This window comes from Falco biarmicus, chromosome 11 (genome assembly GCF_023638135.1).
Source record: "Falco biarmicus isolate bFalBia1 chromosome 11, bFalBia1.pri, whole genome shotgun sequence".
Lineage (NCBI taxonomy): Eukaryota > Metazoa > Chordata > Aves > Falconiformes > Falconidae > Falco > Falco biarmicus.
Genome location: NC_079298.1, coordinates 11584486 through 11601716, shown reverse-complemented (window position 1 = coordinate 11601716; position 17231 = coordinate 11584486). Strand labels below are relative to the sequence as shown.

General features: G+C 43.9%; 1 long non-coding RNA gene across 1 annotated transcript; it reads right to left on the bottom strand.

Moving 5' to 3' along the window:
- Positions 1–1776: 1776 nt before the first annotated feature.
- On the bottom strand, positions 1777–7485 carry LOC130157283 (uncharacterized). The gene is made up of 3 exons (XR_008824768.1): positions 7296–7485; positions 5734–6116; positions 1777–4076 (listed from the first exon to the last, which is right to left on the bottom strand). It is a non-coding gene; the product is annotated as an uncharacterized LOC130157283 (long non-coding RNA).
- Positions 7486–17231: the final 9746 nt, after the last annotated feature.

The following is a 17231-nucleotide window of genomic DNA, read 5'->3' as shown; positions in this document are numbered from 1 at the left end:
AGGTTCTTCTATTTACCCATGCCTATTTATCCTTTCAAAGGACACATGCAATGAAATTAAAAGACAACACAATCAAAACTGATAGAAGAAAGTACTTTAGATAGTGGAACTCATTATCACAAGATACATTCAACAGTGTTCAAAGCAGAATCAGAGTGCTTTAGGGACCCCACAGGACAATACCCACATGCATTACTTATTTTGATCGTCTCACTCACTGCTGGGTTAAATGTGCAGTTCACAAAAGTCAATTCCTGTGCAAAGAATTGTAGTTGAGGAAAACAGCCAGCAGAAGTTAAGACTAAACAATCCCAGTACACTGTAGAGCAGAGCTGGAAGAATTTTGTAATGTGAGAGATTCTAATAGGATCTAAGGGGACCAAAGTGAATTGCATTACTGCAGACAGTAGTGTAATGGGGAAGGTAGAGTGTTAGATTATTGATGAGGATGGAGGATGGAGATTACCTGAGGGTGTCAGCACACTCTTCACAAAATACATTTTCATCTAATCTTTCTGCTTTAAAGCAGGAAAAAATGTTGCCCAGAAGTTAGCACTCATTAATATCTATTGCTTTAGAAAAAGGCCACAATGATTTTGTCGATCCCGTCTTATTGAGCATCTTGCTCTTTCTTTATGTGCAAGGACCCAGCTGGGCAGAGCTGTAGGCTTCCTTGATGCACCTACAAGTGCTACAGCAAGAGGCCACCTGGTCGTGTTGTTATGCAGGCAAAGCAGTGACCTTTCATCCCCGTGCCCTCCCCGTCTCACTAGTGCCTAGTGAAGAGCATTTTTCACTACACATCTGGAGAAACTCAGTGCCCCTTTAACATTTCATCATGGCTCAGCCACGACAGAGCAGTTCTGCTGTATTGCTGCGAAATCCATACTTGCTTTGGTGGATATACCATTAACTTCACTGATCCTTGAGGTATGTCGTGCCTGCAACAACAACAACAACAAAAACAAAAAGGCAAGCGACCTAAAGGCACTGAAGTTTTCTGAACATGTAAGCTGTTTTCCAAGTCTGCTAAATTCTTCCTTGGCTGGCTGCAGCTGAAGAAGAAATCAAATCTGATTTGATTACAGCCACTAGAGGAATATTCCTGATCTTGAATTCAGTTGTAGTAATTGGAAACTCGCGTTGTAAAGGAATGATCTAAATTCATCTAAGAGAGAACTTCTATGAATTAGTCTTATGAATTCACAAATGGTACAGATACAATCAGCCAAGGCAGCATTAGCTTTGTACCCCTAGAAAGTTCCTGGGCTCTTCCTTACTCAGTTCAAAAGAGGTAACACTTTCTTTTGTGTTTTGCATATTTTAAAAATTGTCTCAGATGGAGACATTGCCCCAGCAAAGTTTTTGCCTGAAACAAAATTCTTCTAAGTTATAAACCCCGGAAAATAGGGGTTTATAATGGGACTGCTGATAGACCCTTAACAATAGCATTGTGAATGGCGCTGCTATAATTAATGATACTTCAGAAAGATTTATGGTCCTTAGACAGAGATAAAACAGAAATATCATTGCTTCTTTGCCTCCCATCATTTTATCCCCTATGAAATTTCATGTGAAATAAGTCAAATGAAAAATGTAAGCTCTTAATCTTTTCCCAGAGTCCTGTCTCTCACTTGATGAACACTTTTGCAGAATAAATTAGAGCTTTTTATTCCTTATGTATGTACAGCTTTGCATTTAAAAAGCAAAGAAAAGAACATTGTCAGGCTGGCAAAGCAACTCAAGACGATGGTCATGGAGGAAGCAGAAATTACCAACTATTCTTGTCCATTCTTCTGCCGCCGCAGAGATGACGACTCTGCTCCTGCAGTAATTCAGAGCAGCTGGCGTAGAAATGTGTGAAAGGGCACCTGTATTCTGCACTGAACTCTGCTGCTCACGGAAGGCTGGCCGTGATGGCTCTCACTGCAGCGCCAATAGCACAGCGGCCGGAGCAGAAAGCCAAAAGCTGTGGCTTGATTACAGTGGATGGGATGTGTTGAAAAATGCAGAATACTCTATGGATCTTTAACATAATTGGGAAAGGCATAGGAAGAGGCAGTTGCTAGAAGCTGAAGCTAGAAAAATGTGAATTAGATACTGGGCATTATATTGTAACAGAGAAAGTGAGAAACCACTGGAACAAACTATCAAAGGGAAAGTGAATTCTCCATTTTCTGACAATACCAAAGGAGAATGAAGAGCTGATAAAAGAAATTCCTTTGTCAAAACAAAACGTATTTTAGTCAAACAAAAAGAAGAGTGACAACAGTATTTTATGGTCCGTCATGTCCAGGAGGCCACCCTAATGCCTAACAGTACGTTCTGCCTGTAAATGTTGTGACTCTGCAAAGCATGTTAAAACGTAAATGGTAAAGTACTGCTTACCAAACGGAGAACAGAGGAGAGGGCTCTGAACAATGCGCTCCGGAGCCCGTGCGTTGCAGCAGCTGGCACTGCCAAGGGTGCCGGGAGGGCGGCAGGGAGCGCTGGCTTCCGAGGCCCTGGGAGCACAGGCACGACACGGCTCCAAGCCTGTGAGAATGGCACTAACTGAGCTACTTGTGAGCAGGGCCAGGAAGCCAGTGTCAGGCACCGGTCTTCAAGGGGAACAGCTTCACCTCTGGGGCAGCCAAGCTGAGGCAGCAGCTGAATAGGGGCTGAGAAATCACAGTTTTGGCATAGGCCACCCGAAATGGCAGTTAAAGCTCAAAATCCATCACATCCCATTATAGTCCTGGGCTCTGGCATCTGCTGGCTTCATCCAGCTCAGATGGCATCTAGTTGCTTGTTTTGCAAAAGCCTCTCTGCAGTGTGTCAGGGGTTTTGTCCCTCTGCCCATTAAAGTAGCAATGTTTCATCATCTTCCATGTTAATTTGATGGACAGCAGTGAAGTCACCGGAGAACCTCAAGGACTTTCTGGCTGGCTTGATCTCCTGTTATAAACTGTAGCCTTTTGTTGGAGAAGAAAGCTGAAATTATTTCTTTAAAAAATATCTGAAGTTACCCGGTCTAATAGGGAGCTCTGAGATCTGTGCTCGAATTCCCCATAAATTACAACATTGCTCCTTTAAAATTTATCCAATCCATCAGGAACAGAGAGGGATTTTAAAATTTTTTTTAGCAATAACTTTTGATTTTGAATGGAATTCACTCCAGAGGGCAGAACTTTTTTTTTTTTAAAACTTTTTTTTCCCTTCATTGTAAGGAAGATTTGTAAAGGGGCAGGATTGTGGCTATTATTAGAGTCCTTCCTAAAGAAAATCATCAAATCCTTTACAGCACTAGGCAGATCTGGGCTAGAAAGTATAACAGGATGGCATAGAGCAGCCCAGATAGCAACAGAAAGAAAATGGAGCAGGAAGAAAGAAAAAAATGGAAACCCAAAAAGAAGAGCAGACGCCAATTAGAATTCTTACAGGCTGCAGCAAGGGGCGAGTATAAGAAGCTGCAGGAAGAGAAAGGGTAGAGTGGATTAGTGTTAATCAGAGACACAGGAAAGTAGGAAAGGTTTTAAATGAGCTTTAAAAAGCAAAAATTGAGTTAGCAGCTCGGAATAGAATTCCAGATCCATCAAGTCTAAGAGCAAAAATAAAATGCAGAATACTAGAAGATACAGCTGAGTCCTAAGCAATTAACTTCTGAAGGTAATAAGACATTTCTTTGGAAGTGGAAACTTCTCTCTCTCTCCGGCACTGTTTTCCTTATCCCAGTGAAAGGGTACATTTAGTATTAGAAGAAAGTGACTGCCATCTGATTTCTTTTTCACTGTCCTAATGGTACATACATACAGCATCCTGTTACAGGAAAATTAGGCACTAAGGAACTAGAACTTGCCCAGTCTCTGGCAATAAATTTGCCCAGTCACATAGTCCAGATAAATTGCCGCTGGAGCTGGGCGAGTTACACCAGGTAACAGTCTGGCACAGTGTGGGGGCTGAGGGTGAGTTCCAAAATCCACTGAAGTCATGACTGACTTCCATAGACATTGGAGCAGGAAGGCTGGACTGTGAGGGTAGAGGTTCTCCTTACAGCTCTGAGATACTTAACATTTCTATGCTGCCGGTTTAACTACCTGTAAAACAAGGACAGTAGCACTTAGTCACTGGGGGTGGGGGGACAGATATATGAAAAAAGAGGGGGGAAAGGAGAAAAAAAAAGAATCATGCCACTGATTCTCTGTTCTTAGAAGCTGCACGATGCTATCATTAAAAAACCCTGTTTCTAGCTTTGGCTTTATCTGCAACATAAGAAAGAATAGTATGGTGTTTGAGTTTTGCTTTTCTTTTACATATGAATCATCGTTAAAGGCTAATGAGGAAACTAACACTACATGAGAAGGTTGTTTTCTCCTTAGTTAAACACTTTCCTTTTCAAAGCTCTATCTATTCCTAGATTATTATGAATTTATTATTTGCTAAACAAAATCTTAAATCACTCCCCTTTTGTTTCCTTACATTATGTCATTATAAGTAAATGCAATCAATGCCTTAGTTCCAGTTGTCGGTTCTGGATCTCCGCACCACTGGATTGCCAGCAGAACAAACTTCATCCAGGCAAAGCACAGACATGGACACCACATCAGCCAGAGCTCCTGGCACGGGGCGTGCACCAGCTTAATGCTTTAACGTTGGCATGGCACCGGCTGCCGAAGGGCGGACAGTGCCGCATCCAGCGTAGTGTTAGAGTAGCACAGAGAGTCAATGCCTAATGCAGCATAAAACCTGCCAGCACCATGCCAAACCTTCCACAGCTTTTTTGGACAAATTTAAACCAGCCGAGTATATGAGATCCATGTTTTACATCCCATTGCCACAGTGGTTTGGATCCAGCGCTAAGCCTTGAAGTCGCAGTCTGGTCACACCCAAGCCTGCAGTCAATTTTTGCTCTCTAGTTACAAGGAAGGAGCACTGTGATATGATAATGCATCACGGAATGCGGACAAACCCTGACAGACATGTCCATTTTCTGTGCACCGGGATATATTATGGTGATGAAAGCAACGTTCCTGGCATGGTAGAGGAAGATGGAACCTACATTACATCCTCAAACCAAACCACCATGCGTGTGGGGAAAAGATGAGCTCTCAGAGAACAGAAAAACAAAGTTTGCTCAAGCTGCTTGCTCCGTGCCAGGGGTGCACGTGCCAGCTTTTGCATTTGGACGTGACTCTGCTGATGACCAAAGTTACACATCCCCCCCCGCCCCCGACTCTGAAAACAGGGGTTTGTGACAGAAATGCCTACACAGCTGTAACAGCCACTTCTCAAATGTGCTGCTGCTGCTTATGAACCACAAGAATAATATGGCGAAATGTGCCGACTTTTGCAGTTTTCCCCTCTTTTGTTGAAACTAATGAGTCACGATTAGAGTAATGCTTTTCTGTGACTCCAAAACCATTTTGCTTAATGAGGTACTAAGTCTTTATAATTAGGCCCAGAAGGGAACTGGGACGTGGCCCCTTAAGAGCAATAATTATTTAGGTTATTTATGGTAATAAAAATTTGAAAATAGGAATTCTTCCTCAGAATGTGACTATTTATTCTTTTACATATTGCCTAACAGCCAATTACCCTATTAAGGCAACGTTTTGTTGCTAAAGACATTAATTGAAATGTAAATTAAATGTAAATCAGCTAATTAAATTGATCTGTAATGAACTTGTCATGCAGGCCTTTGAGATCAGATGCATTTTGCTAATAAACAAGTGTTATAGTGGTGCCATTGCTCACTGGAGTTAAGGTTGTTTAACGTGTTGTGTCGATAGCACTCTCCTTCCCCAAATTCAAAGGTCTGGATTGTGTCATTGGAGCTCAGAATGAAGCTGGCACTGGGAGTTTCCAGATTTGTTCCCTTCAATTATTTCCTGATCAACTTCATTGCAAGGCAGGGTGTTCCCCTAATGGTGAGTGCTGCGCATCCTATCGGGGTGCAGTCCAAGCTCTGGCTCTTCCTTCTGCTCCTCAGAAATGATAAAGCATTTTGTAAAACCCCTCGCCAAGTCTGCTGCTGCTGTGTCAGATGGCTTCTGGAGGGGTTAGTGTTATTTCTCTCTCCGTGCGCTGTGGCCAGTTCAGTAAGGGCAGTCAACCCTCATGGCAGCGGGTAGACATTCCTGAAATACAAAGAAATAGAATGAGGAATGAAGCAATCGGGATTTGCTTGGCGATCGTGTTGACAACATACAAGGTAAACATCAAAGCTGACATCATCAAGTCAATACAGCAGCAGGAGAATGAGCCAGAATAACATTCTGCGCCATCCGTAACACGTGAGTAACCTTAATCGTCAGAGTGTTGGCTTGTGTCAAACTGTAAATTAAAGGGAAAGAATATGAAGCTCTCAGTTCTCCCATGAAATGATCAGTTTTCATGCAGCTTCATTTTGAGCCAGACCTACTAAAATTTCTGGCATAAATTCAGGTCCTGTGTTGAAGATATCTTGGAGGATAGAGGTCTCTCCCCTGCCAGGTACATGGACAAAACTCATTGCCTACAATCATGCAAAAGTAAGGTAAACGTCACGTATTTTGCATTTGAAAAACCTCAGGTCAGCATCTTATAAAATCCATTGCCCGCTTCCATTCAAATAACGCAGACATTTTGTGTGTGCTGTCATAAAGCTCAAGCAAATGTGACAAAAAGGGCTGTGCAACCGAGAGAATAGAAATGCAGTTTGCAATTGTGAAAATGCTTTTGCATAAAGTTTTCCTGGATCCATTGAGCCATAGTTGCACCTGAGCATTCATACATAATTGTTCTGTCTTGAATAAATCTGGTGCTGCATTTATAACTTCCCCTACCCAGAGACCCTTCCACCCTGCAATCCTTTGGGGCCTGGGGGTATTTAATAAACATGTCAACCACCACTCTTCTTGAGCTTGAATGCAGCATCTTGTTTTTTCCTACTGAAGAACACTCCAGTTTGAAGTTTACAGAGCAATTAAGGACCCTCATGGGGCCCCTGATATGTAGAGATTGTCAGCATATGTAGATCAGTAATTGTCAAGTTTCTCCCAAAGGCCTGAGAGCTCTTAGTCAAATTCCAGAGATCATCAAGTATTCAGCTTTCAGTGGGCTTTGTCATACACAACACAGTGGCATAATTCAACTGCAGTGCTTCTTTTCTAATAAACTTTTGGATCCGGCTATGTTTCTATTAATTTCTTTTAATTAGCTATGATCGCAAAATAAAAGTGAACATCAATCTAAAGCTGTAAGTTGGCTGCTTCCAAAAAGACACCCTGGGAATAGCTTTCTCTTCTAAACTGTTGGGGTTTGGGGACCACACTTACTGCCGTGACTGGGGAAGGCCCAAGGGAGGACAGAACCCAGCAGACTGAAGGCACAAACCGTTGACTCCTTTTCGGCTGAAGCGGGCACAGGTGATTGAATGATGCTATCGTCTTGAACTATGTCTTCATCCACCGTTGGCTTGGACTGTGGCTCAAATTTTAGTCTTGTTATTCACTAGTTTTGGTGTCTTTGAACATTCATCTAGATAGAAACAAAAAACAAAACCAAAAAATATTTACTTTAGAAATCAGAGAAGGAAATTAGTATAAGGACCCCCACAACCCAGGCTGATGCTGTAATGGCTGTCTCCAGCATCCCCCAGTGCTGAGCCCTCTGCCCCCACGCTGGGCAATCAAATATGCACCTGAATTTAATATTCATTTGCTTGAGTGTTGAAGAGGAGTTGTGCTGGCCTGCTTTGTATCTTGCATGGTTCAACCCTTGAAGATCAAATCACTGCTATATTAAATATAGTGGTATTCCCTGGAAGCCACGGTGTAGCAAAAGCAACTGGATGAAGCTTTTGTGCACTTGGGACTGGCCTGTGCGTATTCTGCCAGCTGGGTCCTCTGCTGTGGTTCCCATGTGCATCGTGCTGTGGTCCCAGGGTTTGGAAGGTACAAGGTGTTGGTTATTGGCCTGCAGCCATCGTTTGAGTCCTGCTCCATCAGTGTCGTCCTGTGGACAAAGCAAGGAGTATGTTGTTACGTATCATGTAACTATGGCAAGGAGTAAGTTGTTACAAATCTCTGTGGATTTTCTGACCTACAATTTGAGATTTTCAAAGCCACATGTGGGATCTGAAAGTTTGATTCCCAAGAAAATAAAGAAGAATTTGGCTTGGAAATTGTGAAGGCAGCTTTAATAATCTTCATTACAGCATGTTATGTAAAAGAGCTAAATTATTACTCACACTTCCTAGGTGTAGCAGAGGACAACCTATCTGTGCTTAAGGACTGACAGAAATCTTGTTTACCTCAGACTGCCCATGCACACGCCTGTGTGCAGTTGCACGGACACTCGGACGTACATGCCCAAGTGAGCAATTCTTTTCTCAGACTGTGCTGGCGAGTAAGACCCCGAGAAACCCTGAAAGCCTTTGTGCATCCAGGCAGAAGATCTTTATTACCTCCATCACTGGACTTGCATAGCACTTCTTCCTCTGTAAATCCCGTCTTATTTGTCACAACTTATGCGCATCTTCAGTGCTGGAATAGTGGCAGCTCTGAAGACAGATCATTCGCTAGCCCCGGAAAAGCCAGAGGAAACATCCAACACAAAGGATGACCTGAAGGCAGCAGGTAATTTCACAGTGGTTTTCTGCAGCCTCAGGCTGCAAAGCTCTGTCATTTTGCCTCCAAATCTCTAAAGTGCTCGAGCCCCTTTGCGGGCTAAATCCTCATTTCACCAAAATCACTTAAATTCTCCCCATCACTTAGTAACACCTATCGGTGAAGGGGCTTTTCTCCACTTGGCGCTCTGCGTATGGAAGAATGTAATGCTGCTTTCTTTTCAGAGGTCAGTTTTTATGCTAGGGTATGAAAACTGGATCCGAGCAGCATGAACAAAGTTGGGCTTTAAGTAGCCCAGGAGGAGAATCTCAAGAGTCCCAATGAGAAGAAGAAAAAAAATCCTCACATTCTTCCTTGATGATACGTCTCAAAATTATTAATTTTTCTTGTCCTGTATCATATCTTAGGGCAAGCTGCTTTTCCCGACTGAATTGCAACGTGGTGTTTGGTTCAGTGGGTTTAACTGAAGCGTGGCTATCTGGAAAAGGCAGTGTTATCTGTAATAAAGTAACTCCTTCAAATTTACTTTCTTGATGTTATACTTTGGTTGGGCTGCCAGAGTCTTAATGCCTGGAAAAGTATCTGTCACGCAGGGCCTTCATTTTAAAGGACTGTATGTTTTTATGGGCTGGATGGCGTCATGTGCCTGCAGTGATTTTGTCAATGTATTCCTGCGAGCGACCCAGCCTGAGCTGTGTGCTAATTTCCCATCTCCTCTTCACTGACGACAGACCCTGGCTAAACGAGATTTCAGTTTTGCTCACTGGACTCTTCTTTCCCTGCCCTCCCTGAGCTATATTTTCTAAGCACCAATTGCACTCCAAAATTAAAGATGAAATTTAAAGATTAGGGACTGCAGGTTTTTTTTTTTTCCAAAGGCATTCTGATGTCTCATACTCATTGATTGAGTTAGGTATCTAAATCATCCAGAGCAATCTGTCCCCCATCCCAAATTACGTGGTGTAAAAGGCCAATTTGACTTTTTAAATGCTCTCCATTTTAATCGCCTGCTGTGCAATTAATACAATGTGTAATAAACAAATTGTACGAGGCGTGTTTGGGGCACTTGTGGGGCAACGCAATGGATCCCACCGACTGCTGTGAATATAAATGCCAGAAATATCAAATACCATGTGCACCAGTCTTAGTCCCAGTCAATTCTAATTGCTTTAGCGGTCTGACTCCAAATTCAGATGTACCGTGGTGTGGCTGAGGTCAAGATACAGTACTTGATTCTTATCTTAATACCACTTTAGTACTGTAAAGGTCAAACTGAGCATCATCCAAGGAGAGGAGGTAAGGGTTCTGTTAATTATTCTTTTCTCCACTCCTTGAACAAAGGAATGAAGATTGTGTCTCTGCTGAAAAGCGTTCTGCCGTACTGCATATTTAAGTTAAAAAACAAGGAAGAACAGAGGAGCCATTCCTGCAATAATCCTTAAATGAGCCTTCTTGAGCTCTACCTGAAATCTTACAGCACTTGCTCTGCCAATCTTTCAAGCTACAGCTGTACCAGTCAGAGGCCAGGGAGTGCAGCATTCCCCATCCAGGCAGGGGTAGCTCCCAGTGCTGACCATTAAGAAAATCCAGCTTTGTCTACTGAGTAACAAATTCAGAAAACATTAAATCCCTACGTTCATTTGTAGACAGACATTCCTGCTGTCGGAGGAATCACTGACTCAGTGGGGCACGAGCCTGGAGCCACCCTTTTCCACTGGCTTATGACTGTCCCGTGTGAACGGCTGTAAAGCACCTCCAAACAGGGATGTTCCCTCTATGCCAGTGGTAGCATTTTGTTCCCTGTTTTGCCTTGGTTTTTATAACTCTTAGGTAGAGACACCGTAAATCTGGGTTCAGAGCTGGTTTTAGTTGAACTCAACTCACTGTTCTACTGACTGTTATATGCTGTTACCATTAACTGCATCCATTTCCCAGTTACCTTCCAAAGACCACATGCATGAGACATTCTTTTGTTCCTTCTCTGAAGGCAGTAAGCAAAGTCATTGCTAAAACCAGAGTGTGATCCCTATCCATAGCCATTCTACTCATTTCGTTTTCTGATCTCTAAAGTGTTAACAGCTGAAAGCAGGAACATGAAAACCCACCATAGTGAGAGCTGATTAAAATTCAGCCCACTGTATCACCCATAAATATGAAATAAAGAATACATGGCTGTGATTAATCATCCATAAATGGCCGTTGCCTGCTTCCTCTATTCCATACAAACACAATACCCGTATTTATTCAGCTCACCCAAAGAGTAAAAAGCAGATCATTCCTATTTGTCAGGATCTGGGATTTAAGCAAATACTTAAAAGTGAGGGCTCTGTGCTTGTGTATCTGTGGACATGCACACACATCTGCTCTTCTGTCTGACTTTCAATATTCATGAGAAAAATCCAAACATTATTGGTTTTTTTCAAGGTGTACTTGTCAATAGATCAAAATGCATTGAGATGCAAAATCACAGCAATGTGAGCTTCAGTTAAGGAATTTTTATGATATTAGAAACATCAATCTGTAAGGATTGGTAATAATAGTACTATTAAGAAAGAATGTTTGTGTTGTTATGCCTTGCAATGTGGCCAAATCTGAGAGCTACAGTAGAAGCACTGGAAAAAACAAAACAAAACGAAACGTGATGCACAGAAACCAGACCTGTAGTTTGAAGCACTGGTGGGTAAAGACTGTGTACAGCAGTTGTGAATGTGCCTTCGTTAAAGCACCAGCTTGCTTGTTTGTGGTTCAGCTCAGCTCACCGGAGTGGAGCTGCCTGTGCCATTGTCTCCCTGGCAAAGCACAGAAGCATTTCTCTTTTGCTGTGGTTTACAGTCCAAGGGCTGCATCCATGGATAGACTGCTGCATCCAGTGCCTTCAGCCTCTGCTGTCACTTGGGTGCTGGGTACACCAGGCTTCTCTCCAAAATACTGCCTGCACAGGCATCGCAGCGCTGGTCCAGGAACAGGCGGTGACATTCAGGAAATTTGGTCCCTCTTCCCCTGTCTTCCTGGATGTCTTTAAGCAAATCAGTTGTTTTCTGACTGCCCCAGTTCCCCTCACTGTTAAAAAGGGATGACGAACTACAAACCTCATTAAAGGCATTGCAGATTAAGGAGTGAAAAATCCCACAAAAGAGCTAAATATTGGTATTATTACACTGCTTGCTGCAAAATGACCAGTAAAACTGTCAGAAACGGGTAAAAGAAACAGGAAACAGACTCAAAGAATGGATGATGTTGGAAAGAATCTTGAGATCATCTTGTCCATCTCCTCTGCTCGGGCATGGTCAGCTAGAGCAGGGTGCCCAGGGCTATGGCCAGCTGGATTTTGAATGTCTGCAGGGATGAAGACTCCAACGCCTCTCTGGGCACCCTGTTTCAGTGTTTGACCACCTCCACAGTTAAAAACTGGTTTCTTGTGTTCAGATGGAATTTCATCTATTTGTTTTAATGTGTGCCCATTCTCTCTTGTGTAACGTGTGGTCCCTGTACACCCTGGAGCAGCCAGCAAGCCACAGATGGGGACTGCATGTGGCTAGATTTGATCTGAATTAGTCCGGTCACCTTTGAAACCCTAGCATTACCTTTTCCCTGCGATCTCCCTCAATGCAAAATTTGGCTACTTTTGCTTGGAGACCAGTATCAGCTTGTTAAACCAGTGGATTAACAGCCTCACATTTCCTGGACATGCTCTGGCACCATCCTAGGGCCCAACACTCCTCAGAAGTTAGCAGAGATTGCCTAGCAATAGGGAGCCTTCGCCGGGCCAGCCTGCCGAACTGTAAAACACAGTGATTACCACTGCCGCCGCCACCAAAAGACAGCTCTTTCAGTTAAAAAAATAAAGCTCATGCCTAAAGATGTTATCATGCATAATTCAGGGAAGAAATCCATACTGTATTTAAAAGATTACATCTTATCATCCAGGGTACTTATTAGCTTGATGATTTAAAAGTACACGGGGATAGAGTCTTCCCTGCTATCCTGCACTGGCATCAGTGCAGCTGTGCTGATGAATGCCTGGCCTCGTGGCTTCTTCTGGGACTGAACTGCTTTTCTGATGCCAGAACAGGCCCAGGCAGGGTTGGGATGCCCCCGATCCATGGCGAGCAGCCCTGCCCCTGCCTGGGTGCGTGGTCCGTGTGGGTTACGCCATCTGATGCCTGTGGCTACACCAGGGACCGCTTCTTTCTTCCTGTTAGGTTTGGTTAAGTTTATGGCAGGCAGTAACAAGGGGTTAGTGGCGTTTAGCTCTGCTGATTAATCCCCTCTCCAGAAACACACAGCACTCCCATCTTCCCGACAGCACAAGAAAATGCTCTGGGGCAGCCAGGGGCTGTGTATGTTGGATGTGCTTCTCCTTCTCAAGTACAGAAACCCACGGCTAGTCTGCACCACTGCTGATACGTGTGCTTCTGATCATTATTATTGTTTGTATTTAACTTGCCTGTAGCTGTTCGCCCAGAGGACTCAAAATAACAAAGGATTTTGGCCTATATGCATTTAAGAGTAAGGGATTAAAAACACGTCTGAGCGTTACTTCTACCCCCAGGCATCCCCTCCACATCACGCAGGCATGCACGCAGGACAGTGGCCACAGATGCGCTGATATACTCATGTCAAATAAGCCGCAATATGCATCTCTTTGTCCCTCTCAGTTGTGTGTATGGTCAAGTCCAATGTTTTGAACCTACAGCCTGGAGTACAAACACGTTTTTATACAAACTGTAGGCGTTTAGACACTGAAATGGTGAGGAGCCAAATTCAGGAAAATTTACCCTGGACAGCACTAGTTGCTCTGATGGCCCTTGATGATTTCCAGATACATGCCCTTCCCAGAACATGCCCTTCCCAGAACATGCCTTCCCTTTAACCTGGCACGTTTCATGCTGCATGCCACCCTAGCTCAAAACAGGGCTTAGGTTTCCACCTCTGGCCTCACACTATGCGGACTGCCACCATTTTTCTAAATCAATGAAAATTAGAGATTTCTTTTTTTTTTTCTTTCAATCCATACACGGGCTGCTCTCTATCCACTTAGAGATTTGAAATTTATAGCTTAAATTGTTTTAAAATGGCATTGGTTCCAGGAAACAGTTTCATTCAAATACCACATGCCTCAGGTTGTAAGGTGAACTTGGCTGTGACCATTTTTTTTTGCACCATCATACTATCCCTATTATGTCTTGCATCTCCACTGTATCAGGAGGCAGGACAGTTAGCATTCATGGCAGAACTGCTCCAGCTAACCATCTTTGTACCTATCTACGATGCAAAAATGAAGCACACTCTTCTTAGCTTTTTGATAATGGGCTACATGGATATAATAAGTGTGAAATTCTGATGAAGTTGAGCAAGGAAGCTTAGGAAATCTTAATTTGTCATCAAAGATATCTGGAGGTTGTCCTGGGCAAACAAGATTAACCCCAGAAGGTGGCATCTACACTGATTATAGTAAGTGGCATGGGGGTTTCTGAGGTTCTGCTCCCTGTGGTTTTGCACACAGCCTCTGTCATCTCACAGATCCCCAACATATTATGGGCTTGGAACTAACCAATAACCTGGGGACTGTGATGTTTACAGCCATTTCAGTCAAAATCCTCAGATGAATGGTTTCGGAGTTTCCAGGATGGCTGAACAGCAGCTTGGTTCGGCAAGAGGATATACCGAACATGCAGCGTGAGTGTGACAGAAAAGGAAGTATTTTGCAAAAATACTTCTCCCCATTTTTTCAGGGTTAAGAAGTATGAAATGTCTGCATTTAACAGCCATTATTAGTTGCAGTTTACTCTACCAACACTGCCTTGTGAGCATCTCTGATGATTTAGCCAAGCACCCACTGCCATCACTCAGCTGGCTGCTGTGGCTCAGCTGTGGAGTTGCATTCACTTCCCTCGCTGGCTCTTCTACCCTCTCCTGTCCTGCTTCAACTCACTTCAGCTGCCTGAGTCTTGGGCCACCATGTCAGAAATGGGCGTTTCCTCACATGGAAGAAAGGTATCTAAAGCAATATCAGTATGAGGCAGTAATATATCGAGGGGTTTTGCATGGTAGAGATGAATCACAGAAATAAGTACTCCTCACCTTATCCTAAATCTTGCAACATCCAGTCCATAGAAGAGCTGAGAGCTGCATTCAAGATTTCTAGGGTGAAGTCCTGGCTTTATTCAGAAGAATAGCAAAACTGCTCTTCACCTAAAAGGCCCAAAGGTTTCACCCAACCCCTCACTGCTGAACCACGAGCTCTGCATGAGCCACTCCCATGCTAAAGGCACTTCCAGACTCTAACCAGTTTCCTGAGCTGAAGTTAAACCGTGCTTCTCCATCTTTTTTTCTCTGCTCTTCCTCCTACCTCTTAGTCAAGCCTCCCTGGACATGCCATGTGTTTTCCACTTGATGACTCAGGATCAGCTGCTCAAACTCTTTGGGAGTGTGACAGGGCTGCAACCGACCGACCGAGGGGGAAAAGAAATCTGCCTTAGGGGACAAAGAAATAAAAGTATGAAGTCCAACGTGGATTTGCCAGAAAACAGTTTCCCCGCCAAGAGCACGCTGCCTCCCTGCGGGACTGCACTCTGCATCCAGCACTGCAAACACCAGTGGCCTCAGCATTTCTGGCAGCACAGCTCTGTGAAGGGGCATCTTGCAACTGCCTCACACAACATGGGTAACACTTCGGACCTAAAAAAATCACACCTCTAAAAATGTATTAATCCAGCCTTAAAATGGGTCATAAATGCTACAGAACAAGCCTCATGAATCTTAGTGGTACACATATAGGGCAAAACAAAAAAAACCCACCTGCACCTAGCACCGAAGGGAAATGTGTACAAATCCTCAGGATTTGTGCAGCCTGCTTTGGCTGAAAGTACCAGGGGTAACAGCCCTAAATGTGCAAAATGAGCGGGCGACTCTTTATACTCAGTATAATTTTATGTATGTGACGGGGGATCACGGTAGGATATTGGCTCCCTCATGACTGTGAGAAAGACTTTGTCTCCAGTGGCATAACTTGCTCTGGTACTTTTTTCTTCCAAATACTAGCTGGTAAAAAATCTTCCTTCATATACCCAGGCTATTGATACTGCAGCTTAAGTTAGAGTCGGATGGTTTCTGTTCCCACTGCTTCCAGACAGTAAATGTCAAGCCTTTCTGGAAAAGCAGCAGTTTTGTATTCTGTATAACATTTTCAATGATAAACAACTTTTAATGAACAACTTCATGAAAAAAAAACCAAATCCAAAGGACTTTGATTTCAAAGTTCTGTTATGTACTGTGCACATCAGTACTCGTGCTGTCAGCTTCCCCTGTGTCCCTGTGTTCCTTCCACAGGAGGATTCAAACCCCTCCAGACTCGCTGTCTCGAAAGCTTATCTTCCTTCCACGTGTGCTAGTCTGCCATGGAGAGGTGCACAAAACGTGAAATCAGTCCCAGCTCCCGGCATTGACCAGCTATGACACCCCCGGACAGCCATGCTGCTGCAGTGCCGTTATGTCAGGTGCCCTGGGGTCTCTGCTCAGAACTACCAGGTGGGGAGGAACGTGAGGCATGAGAGGTGCTCCTCCATGTCCGGGCACAACCATGGAAGGATCTACAGTGTCTGATCTGATCCCAAATCCCCTCATGCACCACCACAAGTCCAGTCCATCGCACACTTACCTCCCGAGAGCAGGTGAGACGACGGCTGGCCAGCTCTGTGGGGTCCGGAGCGCGTGGCCCCGGGGAGCCTGGCGGCAACCTGGCTGCACCTACAGGGTGGCACTGAGGCAGCCAGCAGGCTGCGGCCATCCTCCCCCTCCGAACGGTGCGTGCAGGCTGCACGGACGGACGCGGACAGGCTGCACCTGGCCGTGGCTGCAGCAGCGATATCAGTGCTCATCTTCCTCGTAGCCCTGGGCTTGCTGCGACCCAGTGAAGTTGCTCTCTGCTATTAAACCATGGCTATGGACCACTGAATGCTGATACTAAAGCACAGGGAAAAACTTAATCAACTCTTGCAAAGTGCTTTGAAATCTTTTTCTGCACAAGGACAGAGAGACGTTAAGGGGACAGAAATCAGTTCCTTTGCAAGCTGTGTCAAATATTTTTAGCAACTTCCATTACAAAAGGAAATGCAGTGAGCTCTGCTTATGAATTGTTACCATCCAGCACCGTGCCTCTGGCTGCTGAGGAAACTGGTTTAACTTATTTTTATGTGAAAAGAGGTAGATAGACACAAACACACACACACACACACACATATAATCTAGGAGGCAGAGAGAGAATCTGTATCTGCATTTGCGATATCTTCCTGCGCCAGGTAAGGAAAGCATCTTTTTCCTTTTAACCGGGTGCTGTACCTACGTTGTTTCCTTGCAGTCTATCTTTAGGTTATAGCAGTTCACAAGGTTTTTTCAGCAGATGTGTTATTCAATTACTTCAGGGCTTTTCCATTTGTAATATTATGAAGCAATGATAGCCAGCAGACTTCACCTGTCTTTTAGAGATAGCCAGCCTGGTAATTTTAACTCTGCCCATTTTATCCACACCAGTAAATCTCATAACATGGTTATAGAGAGATTCCAATTTTTGTAGAACCTTCTCCCGGGAATTCCTGTATACAATATTGCCATAGTCTGTAATGGACATAACCTGTGATTGGA